Source organism: Dysidea avara, chromosome 2 (assembly GCF_963678975.1).
Source record: "Dysidea avara chromosome 2, odDysAvar1.4, whole genome shotgun sequence".
NCBI classification, from domain to species: Eukaryota; Metazoa; Porifera; class Demospongiae; order Dictyoceratida; family Dysideidae; genus Dysidea; species Dysidea avara.
Genome location: NC_089273.1, coordinates 42,568,822 through 42,588,943, shown reverse-complemented (window position 1 = coordinate 42,588,943; position 20,122 = coordinate 42,568,822). Strand labels below are relative to the sequence as shown.

The following is a 20,122-nucleotide window of genomic DNA, read 5'->3' as shown; positions in this document are numbered from 1 at the left end:
CTCTCTTGCTGAAGTGTAAAATTACTATAATTGTAGGACAAACAATAGAACAATGTTCGTTACTTGGAGGACACCTCACAATATTGGTGACCTTCACATAACAAGAACTGAAGCTTTTAATTTATGAACTAAAAGTGTTACCACAAATAAACAAGCATGGTGGAAGTACGTAGGTAAATTAAACATGTGGGATGGGATTAAATAAAAGTACATGTTTTTTCACTAATAAACATTCATCACCATGGTTACTGCAGATATAGATGTGAGTTGTTAATCACAATTTTTTTGAATAAACTTTGACCGGGCGTTACTATTCAGTGGAATGGACTACTGGACTGGAACACTGGTCTGACATATTTTTTGGTTTTTGCACATTCTATGATTGGATTTATGGGGTCTTGCTAGTAAGCACCCTTAGGGCACCTGCAGCCCACTTCTAAAAGCTGAAGGCAAACAGTGGAATATGCGAAAACTGTCTTGTAATAATTTCGCTACTGTTCATTATGCTACTAGTCTACTACATAGCAGTTATTCCTTACCCTGGTATGTAGTAATGCTGCAGGCAGTGCAGGGAATGTGACAGCAATAATTAAGCAACAATCAACTTGCCAGTAGACAATATCCTTCAAGATATCCTTGGAGCAAGCTAATTTATAAGCCCTCAGGCCATTTGTAGTTCCCTTGCTTTGCTCTTGCGCTACAGCCCAGGCCTTCGAGTTTATAAATTTCATAGACTCCACATTGTGCCCATATAACTGTTTTAGACTCTATTTTACGTTACACTCAGATTACTTACCCACAGCTGTTTCTGCTGTAGGCTCAGAAAAGGGGGCTGGTTTTCTTGTGATAATACTAACGCCATGGGAACTATGCATGCTCACATGACAAAATAAGCACCCTCGATACATCACTGCACGTGAAAAATGCATACTGGTTGGACAAACCTAGATTTCGAGCATATGCTATATTGTGCCTGAAGGCATGGAGTATTTTAGAAAACAAGGTGGAGTATATGAGATTTATTACCTACCCAAAACAAATAGAGTCTAAATGCCACCACATTATTACCCTAGTTAAATAATGTGGTAACTACTCAAATCCAACCACCATTTGATGCTCAAAAGCTATGTTGAAGCCTTTATATAATAGTTAGACATCGAAACACAGGGTTCCACAGAATTTAGAAACCTGAAAGGCCCTGTGTTGTGGCACACGAACGAAGCAAGGGTGCTACTACAGGGCCTGAGGGTTTCTAATTTCCGTAGAACCCTGCGTTTTGATGTCTAACTAATTTAGACCACAGCTCATTCATGTACCTTCGCTGCTGCTTGTTGTACCTTCCCAGCTGCTTGTAACACGAGAAATGTAGCGTTGGTGAGTAGAACAAGCCCTCTGTAACCGATAATGGCACTTACTATCCAGTTAAATTTCCATGCGTTGCCAATATTACAGCCACGTAATTGCGTTGTTGCTGTTTTATCACTCCAGAGACAGGGACATAAACAAGGGATCTACAGGATTTAGATACGTACCTGTAAGTAGCCAATGAAATTCGAGTATTTCAACTTGCTATGGTCTAATGTCAAAATCAATCATGGCATCATTAAGTGCAGCCAAGTGTACACTTCTTAGACAACCAATAAAATAATATTGAGTTTTCGGCGGACTACACAGTTTTGGCAGTCTTTAAGCACAACAATTAACAAGAAAATTAGGAACTTTTACATTTGAGTAAGGATCAGAGAAATAGAAAGCAGTGAGATCATCTACAACTACAGCTATACTAGCTCAATAAATACTCTAGCCACATACTACCTATCAATAGGGATTATCGTTTAGCCATCGATGGTACATACCTGTCAACATTTCATCGAGCAATCTTTGATGACCACCAACTTTGTTATGAGATCAAAGACTTGCACTGCTTACAGCAAAAAGTCTTGCCAAAAATTATAACATTATGATTCTTTGGTTGAAAAGCCGATTCATCTTGTTTAAGATTACTAAGTTCCTTATATACATGTACATTCTACAACTGATTGTGGGTTTTGGTTATGACTCTAAATCAGCACAATAAACATACTGGTGGACCATTCTTTTAAATTGTGATCATACAAGACAAGCTATAAAAGGTGATAAGAATCCAACAGAAACACAAGCCAACAATTGCCAATCAAAACTAAAACAATAAATACTTGTATATCGCAAAACTACACATAGTCCCTAAACACACATCTATGCCTGGCAAGAATGGATGGCAAAACAAAACAGTCATAATACCAGAACAACACCTCAGAGACTTTGTCAATATTTACACATGTTGTGACGGCTGATGTAGCATTTTGATGGTACACAAAGGCATATGTTGTGTAAGCAACCACTACAGATATAATATCTTATCAATAGGGGCTACTGCTCAAGCCCTTAACAGTACACACTTCTCCACATTACAAGGAGCAGTCTTCCATGAGCATCAACTTTGTAATGAGATTAAATAAAGACCTGGTGCTTATAGCAAAGTCTTTCCAAAAATTATGATTTTTTGACTGATACAGTATTATGTAAGAAGTTTTCACTGTGTTGTTTAAGACACTGATTTCCTTATATACACGTACATTCTACAACTGATTGTGGGTTTTGGTTATAATTCTAAGTCAGCACAAAAAATATACTGGTGGATTATTCTTTTAAATTGACATCACAATTTAAGAGTACAACTTATACACAGAATTTTCAACTAGAGTAGGGACCATACCACATCAATAATAGTACTGAAGCAAGTTGGAATAGTGCACGATATTAAATCACAGTAAAACAATTAAGAAGTGTTATATCCCTACTGTGCATTTCCATTATGGTACAAGTACACAGAAAAATTTGGAATTTTCAACTAGAACAGGGACCATAGCACATCGATAAAAAGCACCAAAACAAGTTGGAGTAGTGCACGATACTAAATCACAGTAAAACAATAAGAAGTGTTATGTCTCTACTGTGCTCAAGATACTATAATGGAAATGCACAGTAGGGATATAACACTTCTTAATGTTTTACTGTGATTTAGTATTGTGCACTACTCCAACTTGTTTCAGTACTTTTATCAATGTGCTATGTAGTTGAAAATTCCAAATTTTTCTGTGTACTTGTTTGTTAACTTTTTTTTGTAAATAATTATTATGACTGGTGAACCCACGCATGCCACATCTGAAATGGTGCCGAGCACCCTAATTATCATCTGAAAAGTATCCGTTACGCTTCGTTGTAAGCTATGTTCAACCCATTACACAGCATTTTGAATCAAGAACTGTTTGAAAAGCACCCCTGCAATCCATGCCATAGATCGTATATTCTTTCACGTATAGCGAAAGTAATGATGCCGCGTGCCCCATTTATATCAATTATCATTTGAAAAGTGAAGTGTCCATTGCGTGTCGTTGTCAGCTATGTTCAACCCGTTCGTTATACAGCAGTACGAATCAAGAACTGTTTGAAAAGCACCTCTGCTATCAAAATAGTCACTATGACAAATACAGATGATTTCTGTTACAAAGGGAAGCCATCATGTGCTATCGTCAAATCAACACTTTTCATCAGCAAAGATGAATGGGACATAAAGGATTACACTGTTAAGTCCATGAAGAATGCATTGTACGTACTGCAGTATGCCTAAAGGCACCGAAGCATTGTAGAACAGTGAAAAAATTAAGCCCATAGCCTTAGCCATTATCGAGTTACACTTGTCTGAAGGAATCAGTCAGTCAGTAGAAAATTCCGTTAAATAAATCATATTTAAATTCCGTAGCAACTTACTGAAAGCATTTCAGGTCAATCTGAAAGCTTGTTTGGGCTTAGTTTTACCTAACCAATACTGCCTCATCATCTTCAGGGAAAATTGAGGCTGGTTTTTTGGGTGACGTTATTTCGTGGGCCATGCCTACTCCTTTGTGGTCCCTACTATACAGTACTATCATAGTGTATGATAAGTTACAAAAGGTGATAAGAATCCAACAGAAACATAAGCCAACAATTGGCAACAATTAACAAAGTGAAAATTGGATTAAACTCAAATCTTTTGTCAGTTTAGAAGCATACGTACATACAAATTTTGAGGTATGCACTTTTTGTGGATTGACACCTAGTTTTGATAATCAATAATTTTGGAGGATGAAAATTATGATTAATTTCCCGATTACAGTTACACAGTCATAGACTTTCATTCAGCTAATCACAATCCATTAATTTCCAGTTTACAGAATGGAAGAGGTTTCCATCTAAAACTAATCTTGTAATCAAATACACTCAGTAGATATCAATACTTTGCTCATATTCAGCTTGTCAATAGTGTAGTTATAGAACCATCCCATAATGGTACACAATTATCAAGTTGTCCATATTCCAGGGAGTCATCTTTGATGTGAATCAACTTTGTAATGAGATCAAAGACTTGGTGCTTATAGCAAAAGGTCTTGCCAAAGTTATAGAGTAAGGCACAACAACTGATGGACACGATGGCCAAGATTACTACATGAGTTCCTTATAAAATTATGCATATACATCTTACAACTGATTGTGGGTTTTCGTTATGAAGTCAGTACAGGTAAAATAACAACTAAATAGTGACATAAAACCATCTACAGTACAGCTCAAGGGAAACTTAATCCGTGCGGCACAACAGCACACAGATTACTGTTATTATACCAGGACAAAGTGAGCGGACTTTAAAACAGAAATATTAGCTACAGATATCCTGTGGGCTTTCCTGCAGGAAAACTGTGACATTCCGCACCTGTCAAGAGATATCCCACAGGTTTACCCTACGTGATTTCTTCACTGTCCAACGCTGCTTCAGTCCAACAGGTGCCTTTTGGCATACCACAGTTTGTAAAATGCATGCATCATTTTGTCCTCCTTTGTATCCCATTTCTTTTTGCTGACAGCCCATTTCTTTTTGCTGACTCGCAGATTTGCAGTAGCACAACAATGGCTTCACTCCCCAAATTTTTAAACAAAAATGAATCGTATTTTCCATGGTAACTTGACGACTGATTGTAGAGCACTTCTCTTACTGCTCTTTATTCATAACACTGCCAAAATGGCTGAACATAGCTGAAAGCAAAGCGTAATAGCTACTTCACTTTCAAGTCAGTAATTGGTAGTTGGGGCATGCGTTCAATGTCAGTCGAAAGTTTACATTAAACCTGCTGTAATCCTTACTTTCAATGCGGTATGTGTGGGTTCACCAGTCACAATAATGTTACAAAAAAGGTTATCAAGTACAAGGGAAATTAAGAATTCTAAGATCGATTGAGGATCATAGAAAAAGGTATGGGAAAAAAGGAGGTCACCTACATCCGCAGATATATGTACCAGTGGACATTTAATCCTTAATTTGGTAATGGTATAGACTGAATCAGGGATTAAATATCACACTAGTATATCTGCACGTGTATAGGCCCCTTGTTTCCCGACTTTTGTTCTATGATCACTAATAAAACTTAAAATTCTTAATTTTTCCTTTAGATGCTTGTTAATGTAAAATGTCAGCCTAAGTTGATAATGCTACATTCCCTACAGTGAGCAGTGAATTCTTTTGTGTGTTGTTGTTCTACAACTAATATTTCTTGTGGAAGCTGCATCAATAAGTACCTTGTAGTAATTTGCTACATTAACAATAAACTTTTAAATTTAATTTTACACAATCACAGACCATTTTAAGGTAAATTTTCTTGACTTACAGTATGGAATGTTTCCATCCAAAATATGTAACCCACAATCAAAGGTTGAAAATGGAACAGATAAAAGGAGGGATACACACAGAAGATATACTCTATGACACTCAGTAGGGATCATAAGCAATGAGCAATCTTCACACACGCACGTACGTATGCATGTACATACACACGTACGTACGCACACACACCACGCACACACACACCACACACACACACCCATGCCCACACACACACACATACACACCCATGCCCACACACACATACGTACACACCCATGCCCACACATACACACTACACACACACACTACACACTACACACTACACACTACACACACCTTGTTGCTCTGACGATCTCTGGCTACGAAGTTTATTCACCATGTCACACACCTTCCATTGTTCAACATGTAACTGTTTCAAAAAAAAGCTTTATCTTTCTTTTGATTCCTCCTTCTTTACAATAAAAGACGATCCTCTTTGTAATGATCAACGTCTCTCCTCTGGCAATGACACAGGCAACATGGGGGACATAGGAGACTTGCATATCATTCACTTTGCAATTAACTGTTCCATAAATCCAATAGGAATTGAAAATAACTTTAAGCTTCTACAAATGAAAAGACAGCTGAATAAGTCAATGGTATTGATTTGCTCTGTAATACAGTGGAGCCTGGCCATCTGCATAGGACACCAACCACTCTAAAGGCTAAATTTAGGTTTCCCTATAGAGACATTTATACACAATTCCAACTCTAAAACGTAAAACCACCTGCACACTCAGACCAGCCAAATTAAAGGTGAGATTTACACAATTAAATGTTCTAAGAAATAAATATTTGAATAGTTTGTTTCTAATATTCAATTGATATGCATTGCTGTACACAGGAAACTCAGATAATTGGAAGCCATACAAGAAGAAGCCATACTACCACAAACATTTGTTTTATGCAGTTACATTTAAGTAATACCAAATGAATACGGTTACGCTATATGTTGAAGCTTTGTTCATGCAATTTTTGCGGCAAGGATAATAATTTGATTTTAATATGTGACCATCTCAGCAAAAATCTGTCTAATTCCCACAAGGTAAATTTATGTGTTACAAAGAAAATTTTATGTAAGTTTTAATCGAGCCATTACTTTGTGGACTAATCCAAACAGAAGTTAGGGCTGCTAATGTAAGCACCTAAAATTGCTTTCGGAAAAGTGTGTGCGTGTGTGTGTGTGTGTGTGTACCTACCTATCTATCTGTTTGTCCGTACACACCCACATGAGCAAAATCATGAAATGGTAAAAGCAACTTGCATGTAAGAAGTAAAAGCGAAATGAAGTCTGTATTAAACTTCCGCACAGGTAAACTTTGCTCTGAGGTGGTTTCTTCTTGACGGTCTGAAAAACGGGTACGGCGACCCTTCATATACTCTGTGGATGGTCTTCCCTTTCTGCTTTATAGATGTTTAACACTTTTAAAACAACGTTGAAAGCCTTTTAGACTACCAGAGATAGCGTATCATTCGAGTTAAGAGGGGGGCATTACCCGTACTTACGCGAATGAAAATGAAGGGCAGCTTCAAGGCTTTCTCTAAACAATTTATATGAGAAACCATGATAGACACACTATAAAACAGTTGAGAAGATACTTCTGTGTGTAATTTGCTGTTTAAAGTGGTTTGTTATAGTTACGCTTCCTTAGCAATGCATAGCAACATAATTACTGAATTATAAAGTAATTCATGAACTATGAAATATGCTAAATTACAGTATTTACAAATCTCATTATCTAGCTGAATTAATAATAACAATAGCAACTACAGTTATATACATGGTTGATTAGTTGCTTATTTAGTTAGAATTGGATAGTATTAACTGCATGGGTACCTGGCTTTTAGAAGTAGCTTGTTTTTAGTATAATCCCTGTACAAATCAATTTCCTTGCTTTTCCTACTTTCTAGCATTGTAATTCCAAAACTACTGAAACTTTTGGTGAACCATTCCTTGGACTATGCAGATAATGCTGAGAAAATAAAAAGAAATTTGGAAGTTGTGCAAACCAGACGGGTTTTCACTGAGATGGTTATTACATATGGTATCATAAATGGTGTGTAGAGCACTTCTTTGTCAGTTTTCTACAGTAAACTAGTAAGTAAGACCAACCACTGTATTTGTGCTGGATTGTGAAACATATGTAGGCATAGTAATGGCTTAATAAAAGCTGCCAATATCGCTAGCTGATACCAAATGAATCTAAAAGTATTACCACAATTAAACAAGTATAGCAAAGATAGGTAAATTAAACATGTGGAATGGAATTAAAGATTAAAAACAAATGATTTCTTCCTAATAAACATTTGTAGCCATGGTTACTGCAGACATAAACATGACTTCTATTAATCACAAATTCATAAAATGTATCAAATTGAATTTTGGCCTATATTTAACTACGTTTTATAAGCTATCTTAGTATGCAAAGATCAGCACAGTTACGGTATACCAGATGTTGTTCAAATTCCAATTACATGTATGCATTCTCCACAAACTACAGTTCTAGTACACAGACTTTACATATTAATCACTAAACTTAGATTGTAATTGAAAGAGCAAGGTGTCCACTACTTGTAATTGTACATTCAGATAAGTGGGAACTTTATTTGCCAAGTTACACAGCAAGATATTTGCATCTTCCAAGTTAAAGAACAATGTTCATTATTTAGAGAACACCTCACAATATTGATGATTTTCGTATAACAAGAACTGAAACTTTTTATTTATGAACAATAATTAAAAGAATTTTAATATTCAACAAGATAGGTTATCCACACCTACAACTATAGTATCACCCAAACACGAAGCCATAAGCACCAATTACAAATAATAAAAAAACTTGCTCAAAAGGGGCGTGGCAGCCATTTCGTTTGTGAGTCTCCATCCCTTGACTGGAAGGATGAAGACTTATGAACGAAATGGCTGTCATGCCCCTTTCCGAGTGAGTTTTTTAAAATGCACACAATTGATGCTCACGACATTGCGTTTAGGCAGTAGCATATACTAGTGGACACTCAATCTATACTTCGGTCATATAGTTAGTCTACTTGTTAACAGTAGCCATCCCATAATCGTACACTGTTATTCAGGAAGACATTTCAATGAGAATCAACTTTGTAATGAGATCAAAGACTTGATGCTTATAGCAAAAAGTCTTGCCAAAAATTACATTTAATAACTTCCCTTAACTACACTATCAAGGGGTAACAAACGGATTGCTTAAGATTACTGAGTTCCTTATATACATGTACACTTTACAATTGATTGTGGGTTTTGGTTATGAAATATTGCCCTCCTCAAACTCTACATTTAACATTATACTATTCACTCCTATGGGTCTGTTAAGTGGTAGTATGTCCAACAATGAGAAAAACAATTGATCAGCTAAGTGTACAAAACAGTCACAGGCAATCATGTACACTCTACAACTGATTGTGGGTTTTGGTTGTAAAATATTGCCCTTCTCAAACTCTACAATTAGCATTATACTATTCATTTCTATGGGTCTGGTAAGTGGTACAATGAGAAAAAAAATTGATCAGCTAAGTGTATAAAACAGTCACAGGCAATCATGTACACTCTACAACTGATTGTGGGTTTTAGTTGTTGTAACATGTAAACTGTATCACCATAGTTGCTGTATACTATAGTGTATGTTTGTTGTAACCTATATGTATGTTGTGCTTTGTTTGAAATAATAGTTATTGCGCATGCGTCATTATTGCACATGGTGTCAGAAGGGACTGTCGTTTCGTGATGGCTATGGTGAACCTACAGCCCCCAGCTCCATTTTGTTTTCAAAAGACTGATGAGTGGCCTGAATGGAAGCATCACTTCAAACAATATCGACTGGCGTCAGGACTAGCAGACTTGGGGGAAGAACAACAAGTAAGCACCCTTCTTTATTGCCTTGGAGAGGACGCGGAAGACGTATTAGACACAACGAAAATAACCTCTGAGAATAGGAAGAAGTACAGTAAAGTTGTTGACGCGTTTGACGATCACTTCAAGGTGCGAAAGAACTTAATCTTCGAACAGGTGCATTTTAACAGGAGAAATCAGTTGCCGAATGAGTCAGTGGAACAATTTATAACTGAGATACACCGACTAGGTGATAATTGTGAATATGGTGAGATGAAGGAAGAACTCATCCGGGACCGTCTTGTAGTCGGGATCCGCGACCATGCACTGTCTGAACATTTGTAGATGGAGGCTGAGCTCACGCTGGACAAAGCCAAATGGCTAATCCACCAACGTGAAGCTGTGAAGGAGCAACAAGAAGTATTATAAAAACCTGTTAAAGAAGAGACATCCCTTGATGCAGTAGCTAAAACAGTACCCAGAAAGAAGCTACCAGTAATACCACCTCCAGCAGTAAGGCAAACAATAACACACCAGAATTGTAGAAGATGTGGAAAGGGCTCCCATCCACGACAGTCCTGCCCAGCAAGAGATGTGTCATGTTACCGCTGCAATAGGAAAGGACACTATAGCAGTCAGTGTTTATCTACCACAGTTGGTTGGCAGACCAGGGATGTGCATGAACTCTCCAGCCAATCAAATTACTCACAGCCAGAAACACCTGACAAGTATTTAGACACAGTGGAAGGTAACAATAGAACATGTGGGCTATAACAATTCAAATCCAAGGCAAGCCGACAGTTGTTAAAGTAGATACCCGTGCTGAGGTTACTGCCATATCAGATTCAACCTGGAAGTCCATGGACATTGTCATGCTATTGGAAGAGACTGAAGTGTCACTTTATGGTCCAGACCAGACCCGCTTGAATATCCTTGGTAAGATAAACCTCTCCCTCACCTATCAGGGGAGATACTGCATGCAAGATGTGTACATCATTAAAGACCTAAAGAGTGATCTTCTGGGACTGCCAGCAATAAAGGAATTAGAACTGTTGTTTAATGTATGCTCTGTTGGAAAAACTATCATTTCACAGTATCCTTCGTTGTTTACAGGGTTGGGAACATTTGCACATGAATATACAATCAAGCTTAGACCAAACAGTCAACCATTTGCGTTATATGCTCCATGAAACATTCCTCTCCCACTACGCTCAAAAGTGCAGTGTGAATAAAAACGCATGCAAAGGTTGGGGGTAATTTCACCTATCGAAGAGCCAACCCCATGGTGTGCAGCAATGGTGGTGGTGCCCAAGGACTCAGGGGCAGTCCGAATCTGTGTTGACCTTAAGCCACTAAATGAAAATGTATTACGAGAAGTACACCCTATGCCTAAAGTGGATACCACACTTGCACAATTATCAGGAGCAACTGTGTTCAGTAAATTGGATGCCAATAACGGATTCTGGCAGATACCCTTAGCCAATGAGTCTAAGTTGCTGACCACTTTCATAACCCCTTTGGGAGGTTTTGTTTTAATAAACTACCATTCGGAATATCCAGTGCCCCAGAAATCTTTCAACGCCACATGAATGAAGTACTTTCAGGCCTATCAGGGGTGCTTTGTCATGTCGATGATATTCTGGTGTATGGTAAAGACACAGCTGAACATGAGTCTAGACTACAGGCCACACTTCAAAGAATTCAGTCAGCCGGTATCACCTTAAACGAAGGTAAATGCAGTTATTACCAGTCTTGCATATGTTTCTTAGGCCATGTGATAAACAAGCACGGAATTTCACCTGACCCAAAGAAAACCACTGCGATACTATGGATGACACCACCATCCTCAGTTACTGAGCTCAGAAGATTCATGGGGATGATCAACCAGATGAGCAAATTCTCTCCAAATATAGCACATATCTCAAAGCCACTCCGGGAATTGTTGAGTTCTAAGACATCATGGACATGGACAGCTGACCAAGAAGAGGCATTTATTCAACTAAAGAAGGAGGTATGTTCATCCTGTGTACTTGCCCTCTATGACATAGAAGCAAAGACAAAAGTCAGTACTGATGCTTCAGCCTATGGGATTGGAGCTGTCCTAATGCAGCAACAACAACAAGGAGCACGGCGACCAGTAGCCTTTGCTTCACGGGCACTCAACGAAGCTGAAACTCGTTATGCTCAAATTGAAAAAGAGGCACTGGCTTTGACATGGGCTTTAGAATTGAATATGTCCTTGGCAAGAGTGTTATATTAGAAACTGACCACAAGCCCTTAGTACCTATATTAGGTAGGAAGAGTTTAGATCAGCTCCCACCACGAGTGCTTCGGTTCAGACTTCGTTTGATGAGGTTCCAGTATTCCATTCAGCACGTACCTGGAAAGACTCTGTATACAGCTGACACCTTGTCAAGAGCACCAGTTAAGGATATTTCAGATGACAGTAGCTCTTACTCCTCTCAAGAAATCGAACAGTTTGTACAAGCAATCACTGCAGCTTTTCCTGCAAGCCCTGACCGTTTGGACAGCTATCGTAAGGCCCAATCTGAGGACAGTATTTGTTCAAAGCTAATCGAGTACTGCATTTCAGGCTGGCCTAATAGAAATAACCTATCTAGAGAATTGAAAGACTTTTGGAGATTTCGAGGTGAACTCACCCTCAGTGACACACTATTACTTTACCAATCCAGGATAGTCATCCCAGTGAGTATGAGACAAGCGACCCTAGAGAAGATTCATCAGGGTCACCGGGGCATCCAACGCTGTAGGATGCGTGTCTCTTCTTCAATCTGGTGGCCAGGTGTATCTAGGGAAATTGAGAATTTTGTACAATCATGTCCTGTTTGTCAGAAGACCACAACTCCCAATAGAGAATCTCTGATTAGTACAGCATTACCTAGTCATCCTTGGGAGCACATTGCTTCAGACCTGTTTGAGCTATAAGTAGGTATACTCTTAACAGATTCACACTATGACACTTAGTAAGGATCACAGAAATAAAGGTAATGAAGCAAAGGAGGTCATCTACACGTTTAGCTTGACATCTCTGATGAGATCAAAGAGTTGATGCTTACAGCAATAAGTCATTCCAAAAAAATAAAAGTAGATACATCAACGATGACCTTCTAAAATGTGTTGTTTTACAGTCACTTAGTTTCTTATATACATGTATATTCTACAACTGATTGTGGGTTTTGGTAATGACTGAAAATCAACATATTAAATAAACATACTGGTCTTTTTACATAGATTATCCCTATCATTCAAGACAAAAGTACAACTTATAATAGATTATAAGAAGTGATCAAATTTCAATAGAAGTATTAAACCAACTACTGGGACTTTAAACTGCACTAATACAACAGATACCTGTCTTTCACAAAAAGTACACAAACTTTTACACATGGTTGTTAATGGCTGTTATCCAATGTGTCAGTCTGCAAACTGTTCCCTTATGGAAGGTGTTAGAAAAAATTAGCTTGTTATTTGTTTACAAAGTAAAGAACAGGTTACTATAATTCAGCCAATCTTGAAGTATTTTATAATCCATTCTCTATAATTTACAGAATGAAAGATATCCATCTAAGAATGACACAATCCAAAGTTGAAAAACAGATCCCACTCAGTAGGGAACATAAAAGCAATGGCACTAGGGAAGTTGTTTACACTTTTAGCTATACTAGTAGACACTTAATCAATACTTTACTTGTCCATTGGGGTGAGCAATATTTCAATAATCAATATTTTACTGATATTGACGTGCAAAAGTGACATCGAGATACACTGTAACAAGCGCAATGTGTTATAGCTGCTGTTACCTTGGTAAGTATGATGTAACATCTTGTAGAAAAACACCACAGGTACAGCTCAGGCGTACAATACCAGGTATTTACAACCAGTCACTATGCAATAAATCAGCATTCTTGTAATTTGAAAACAAACTGGACAGGCAAGTCAGTTGATATGAACTAGTTATGAATTATAAAAGAGACATATTACAATACTAGTAGTTATACTAAGAGATAACGTGCCAAAAAATTATCACTATTTGTTTTTGAAAATATCATTCACCCCTAATGGTACACATACAAGTTGTCCACGGTCATCTTTGATGAGAAGTAACTTTGTAATGAGATCAAAGACTTGATGCTTACAGCAAAAAGTCTTGCCAAAAATTATGATTAGACATCATCATCGCCATAGAAGGATTCATAGGCCAACATCACTGAATCTCTTATCTACATGTACATTCTACAACTTATTGTGGGTTTTGGTTATGAAGTCAGTGCAGTTAAAATAACAAAATAAAAGTCACACAAAAACATATAGCAACTAGCCCATACATCTGGATAATCATTTGACAGCATATTCTCAACAGATTATTACACTACAAAGTTTATGATAGATAGCGTAGCAAGAAAGACAACAACAGTTTGAGGTATTACACATTTGCAATGATACACACCTCTACCTGTCAGGTACTACAGCCTAGTATAGTAGACTTGACATGACGTTAACATAAAACTCAGCCTATAAGTTGGCAAGGCGATCTTATCTATAGTGACAAGGTGGTCATAGTGGAGATAATTTTGTGGGTTGTCAGTCTGCGACTAATATTTCTTGTGGAAGGTGCCATCAATAACTATCTTGTCACTGAATAATAAATTCTGCTAATACTTACTCATAATTTTGGGCAAGAATTTTTGCTGTAAACATCAAGTGTTTGATCTCATCAAAGATGTCAAACTATACATGTAGATAACCTCCATTGTTTCATTACTTTTATTTCTATGATCCCTACTAAGAGTCATATTGTGTTCTTGACTTGCAGTACGAAAAGTTTCCATCCAAAAATGTCACCCACAACCAAAGGTTGAAAATGGGGGTTTGTAAGCAGGAATACACTGCTACATAGAAATGGTTTATGATTGACCAACTTATGCATTAGACAAGCATAACTCTATAACAGCTAAGGATGTGGGCTTATTTGTGACTGGATCTGTGAAAACCCGACACAATAGCACAAGCCTAAATTTCCAGTATAAAGCATTGAAAACAATTGGTGAAATATTTGCATATTATTGAAAATTTTTTGTAAATCTTTTGAATGCCTATTTCTTAGTGAAGAAAGGGACTAACAATAAAACCCTGGATATCATCTTATCTGCCTACTCAAGAGAAGTTAGAAAATCTTTGTTTTGTTGCAGTAGACCCAAGGATACACAAGATATGTGTGTTTGTTTACGTGACATCAAAACGATCGTACGCGATCGATTTTTCTTCACAAATTTCACCTTTGTATCCAGTGAAGAAAGATGATAAAGAGACAAACTTACCCAGTAAATGATTCCCCTATTCATGGCGAACACGATGGTGGAAATTCCAGCCCAGTACATCCATCCTTTCGAAGGTAACAACCGTTTTAGTAAGCGCCTGGAATTTATTTTTCCAATACTTGCTGTACAAATCAATTTTCTGTTGTTGCTACTTTGTAGGGCTGTAACTCCGAAAGTTATTGACATATGAGACTGAATCTTTGCTAGAGAATACACTTGGCTATGTAGATTATAAATATTTACTAAACAGGAATTCGAAAAATGCACTATTGTGTCGAGTTTTCGCAGATCCGGCCACATTTTTTCACTGTTTGACGTCGCTTCAGCCCAACAGGTGTCATTTGACATATCACAGTGTACGCATCATGGACTTACATTTGTCCTCCTTTGTGTCCCATTTCTTTTTGCTGACAGCCCAAGGTGTCAATTCACGGTAGCACAATGGCTTCCCTATGTTTGCAAACAGGGATCATTGTCTGTATTTCTCATAGTGTTGCACCAACAATCAGTTGAATAATCAGTAACAGCCAACAATAGGTAATGAAGCAAAATAATCATCCAATTTTATAATCAGAAAAGACAGTAATAAACATGTGACACTAAAGAAAAGGTGAACACAGCGGTAAGTGGTAAAACATTTATTTGCTGTACCTGTTTTAGACTTGTTTGTTATGATTACAAGGCTATAGCAGGCTGTGTTATTTATCTGCACCCCACACAATTAGTTGATTGTCCTTTGCAAAGGGTCTGGAATCCCACAAAAAACACAAGCTGGCTAAGCAGTTTTTATACAACTTCACTTCCTTTTCCATGAGAGAGGTTAGTGCAAAAATAGCTAACATTGTTCTCAGCCACCCATGCAGTTAATTACAATAGCATTATAAATAAAATTTACACACAACATTTAAGTGATTTTCTACTCCTCCTCCCCTGTGATGAAGAATCAAATAATATCAGTTATACTATCAGCAAGAGTTCATAATACAATATGAACTCTTGCTATCAGCATATCGGCTAGACGAACGGGCAAACAGTTGGTATCTGAAAATATGCATTTTGGTTCAACACTAATTTTCCATGCAGACTGGATTACAGAGTTACTGTTCTTCGTTTGTAATGCTGTGTAATGGGCTGAACATAACTGAAATAGCGTAATAGCCACTCACTTCAAGTCAGTAATTGCTAATTGGGAAGCATGACTGGTTTATATTATTATGGTGACTGGATTGATTGTAGAAGTACTTTCCCTACTACAATATTCTCTATTTGTAGCTAAACATAACTGAAAGTGAAGCGTAATGACACTAATGAGGTTGCCTACACCCGCAGATATACTAGTGGACATTTAATCCCTAATTCAGTCCTGTGACGTAACCAGGCCTTCAGGGATGGGTGGGCACACTTTCCCACACATTTCACCACATGCAAATATACTAGCACAAAATGTGAGTCCATCCTTAGTGGACTCTAAAATACATTTGGTTTAATGTTGCTTGTAAGTTTAACCCGGTCAGCAGGGCTTACCCTGTTGTGAGCGGGTTGTGAGCGGGTTGCCACCGTCAACAGATGGTGGTTGTTTTGGTAGGTGTGCAGGGTTCCATGGATTCTCCTGTTATGGAGGTAGGAATGCTTGGGGATTCTAACATTCTCTGAAGCCACAAGAATTTCCGCATGCCACAACTGTCCTAATAGAAACCCTGCACTGTCACACCCTGAGCTAGCCTCAAGATGGAAAAGATAAGGGAAAAAAGGGGAGATTTACTAAGCTCCCTGCTGGGACTGTCTGTGGTGTATGCTTCACCTCCCCACACCCCCGTTAATTTAATTTTCATTGGGCAATACATTACATTAAACCCCACCCAACAATTCCTTTGTGATTATTGTCTTCTAAAATACTAATATGAGATAGTTGGTAGAGGGGAGTGGTGTGGGTGGGACAAGATTCACTATGCCACATAGCACCATGTGTTCTAACACCTCTCCACGTGCCTTTTTCTTGTAACGCATGCGCAATGTTATTCTCCAATTATTGCCAACCTTTCTCACGTGTGTGCCTTCCCAATCTTCCCTCCAGTCATGGTGGAGCTTCGAGTTAGTCACTATCATAATACACTCATGCATGCTCAACTGCAACATTAACCTAGTTTAACTAGTTAAACTCCATTTAAACATTATTTCAAAAGTGCATAAATGTATCTAGCTGGCTAATAATACACTACACTGCTATTCCTGCAGCTTATTTTACTGGTCTAACGCTACTGTATGAATGACATAGAAACTAGAATTGAAAACTAACTCCTTGTCTTGTTATCTTTTAGCTCAACTGCATTTGTACACAACTCTATACATTCCAGCCTGACTCTTAAAATAGTCGTATGGCTTAAATCAGTCACCACTGAATCTTTCATCTCCAACCAACTTGTCCAACACCAGAGAATTTAATTTCGTCTATCACTTTAGGTCACTACAGAATCCATGCTGTCACTCACAACTTAGCTAGTATTCTGGAAATGAAAAAATAGACTGAATTCCCTCCTTCCTTGTGTTCTTCTGTTTACCTGCTAAAAATTTAGTTCACATTATGCTGCATATTAAATAGAAAGCATTGAAACTACTCAGATCAAGTGATGTAATTATTGAACTTAAATCAATATCATCTGCTGATTTACAATGAAAATATGGTGTTCCAAGATACGTATGCACTACTTGTCTCTTGTTCACAATAGCAATAGCCAGTGGGGGCCACTGTTCTAGGGAAATTTGGATGGGTACATGCCTATCCTTGGCTACGCCACTGATTCGGTATACACCCATAACTGATTTTGGGATTAAAAAGTAGTTATACACTCGGTAGATGCACACTATAACACGAGGAGCATAGCTAGAAATTTTAAATAAGTAAACCAGACATTGCAATGTTTATGACAAACATATGCACTGAAACAAAGCTAAAATCAATAAAACCTGCGCAACATCAGATTCACCTTGTCACTAAGAGTAAGTAAATCTTTTTTTCATGCTTATACAGTGTAAGACACATGAGATAAGGGTGCTTCTTTATGATGCGGTGGGAATAAAGTTTACCGTCAGCATTTCATTGTAGCCTTCTTTGTCACACAGAAACGTACAGGGAAAACACTATACCTTGATCAATTTGCCAGTTCATGGTGAACAGACTGAGCCAAACCCCGTCTTTGTAGCTTGTTTTGGTAATCAGTTATGAGTGATTAAACAAGTGCCTGTAATTTATTTGCCATATTGTTGCTGTATAAATTGAATTTACCACTATTCCAACTGTCTAGCACTATACCTCCAAGACTGTTCATCACAAAAAGGTTGAAACTTTGGCTGTTAATTCACCCCTTTGTTACTAAAGATAACAGAGAATCAGACTCTATTTAGGCTGTTTTGGGTAGGTAATAAATTGCATACACTCCACCTTGTTTTCTAATATACTAAATGCCTTTAACATATGCTCAAATTCTAGGTTTATCCAATCACTATGCATCTTTCACGTGCAGTGATGTAACAAGGGAACTTATTTTGTCACGTGAGCATGCGTAGTTGCCAAGGCACTAGTATTATCATATGAAAACCAGCCACTTTTGCCAAGATTACAGCAGAAACAGCCATGGACAAGGTAAGTAATCTGAGTGTAATGTAAAATAGAATCTAAAGCAGTTATACAAGCACAATGTGGAGTCTACGAAAACTCTCAAGCCCTTAGTAGCACTCTCGCTTTGCTCATGCACTACAGATTCGGGTCTTGAGTTTATAAATTTCATAGACTCCACATTGTGCCTGTATAACTATTATGTAATAAAATGGAATGCAAAAAATGTGTATAAAAACAACCAGTTTTTGCTCAAAGGGTCACATATACACCACACATGCATGCACACACTGCACACACTACACACACCCACAAACACACATCAGGAAAACATCTTTGGTGTGAATCAACTTTGCAATGACATATAAAAGACTTGATGCTTACAGCAAAGTCTTCCCAAAAATTTATGAATTCAACTTCGACAAATATACAACTACACTGTTCAAGGTTATTGAGTTCTTTATATATATATATGTACATTTTACAACTGATTGTGGGTTTCGCTTATGACAACAAAACCATCTAGCAGCTGACCATACATCCAGGTAACATTAATGTAAATAAATATTCAGTGCCATAATTATGTTGGTAAATTTACAATACCACAGCAAGAAACACGATAGTTTGAGGTATCCTGAATATCACACATTTGACGTTCTCTATAGTGAGAAAGCTTAACGTAGTGGAGTGAAATTATTTTAAGGGCTGCTGTTCTACAACTAATATTTCTTCTGGAAGGTGCCATCAATAAGTAGCTTGTCACTGAATAATAAATATGTGACCGGATCTGCGAAAACCCGACATAATGGCGCATTTTTCAAATTCTTTATTATTGAATATCTATAATCTACTTAGCCAAGTGTATGCTCTGGTAAAGTTTCAGCCTTGTATGGCAACGACGTTTGGAGTTACAGCCCTATAAAGTAGCAACAACAGAAAAATCGATTTGTAAAGCAAGTATTGGGAAAATAAATTACATGCGCTTACAAAAACGGCTGTAACTTACAAATAAAAAGCACTACAGAGTTGCAACTTACACCGTTGTGTTCACCATGAATAGGGGGTACATTACTAGGTAAGTTTTTTCTTCTATTACCATTCTTCACTGCATACAGAGACGAAATCAGTGAAGAAAAATCGATCGCGTACGATCGTTTTGACGTGACGTAAACAAATGCCCATAACTTACGTATCCTTTAGTCTACTGCAAAGAAACAGATTTTTGAACTCCTCTTGAGTAGGCAAATACGATGATATCTAGGTTTTTATCATAGGACCCTTCCTTCACAAAGAACAAAGCGTTTAAAAAATTTACGAATTTTTTTTTCGGTTATGCAAATATTTTACCCATTATAAATCAATGGCTTATACTGAAAATTTAGGCTTGCGCCATTATGTCAGGTTTTCGCAGATCCGGTCACATATTATTGTGATAACTTCAATTTCTCAGTTATGACTTAAAAACTGGGTTTTAGTTAATTATGACTCAAAAACTGGGTTTTAGTTAATTATGACTCAAAAACTGGGTTTTAGTTATG

At 37.5% G+C, this 20,122-nt stretch overlaps 1 long non-coding RNA gene across 5 annotated transcripts in view; it reads right to left on the bottom strand.

Moving 5' to 3' along the window:
* LOC136247380 (uncharacterized) overlaps positions 1-20,122 on the bottom strand; it is a 177,575-nt gene that overhangs the window by 112,981 nt on the left and 44,472 nt on the right. For all 5 annotated transcript variants that reach the window (XR_010697453.1, XR_010697456.1, XR_010697457.1 and 2 more), the window contains one exon: positions 6,068-6,336. This is a non-coding gene — a long non-coding RNA (uncharacterized lncRNA). The remainder of the gene's footprint in view (positions 1-6,067; positions 6,337-20,122) is intronic.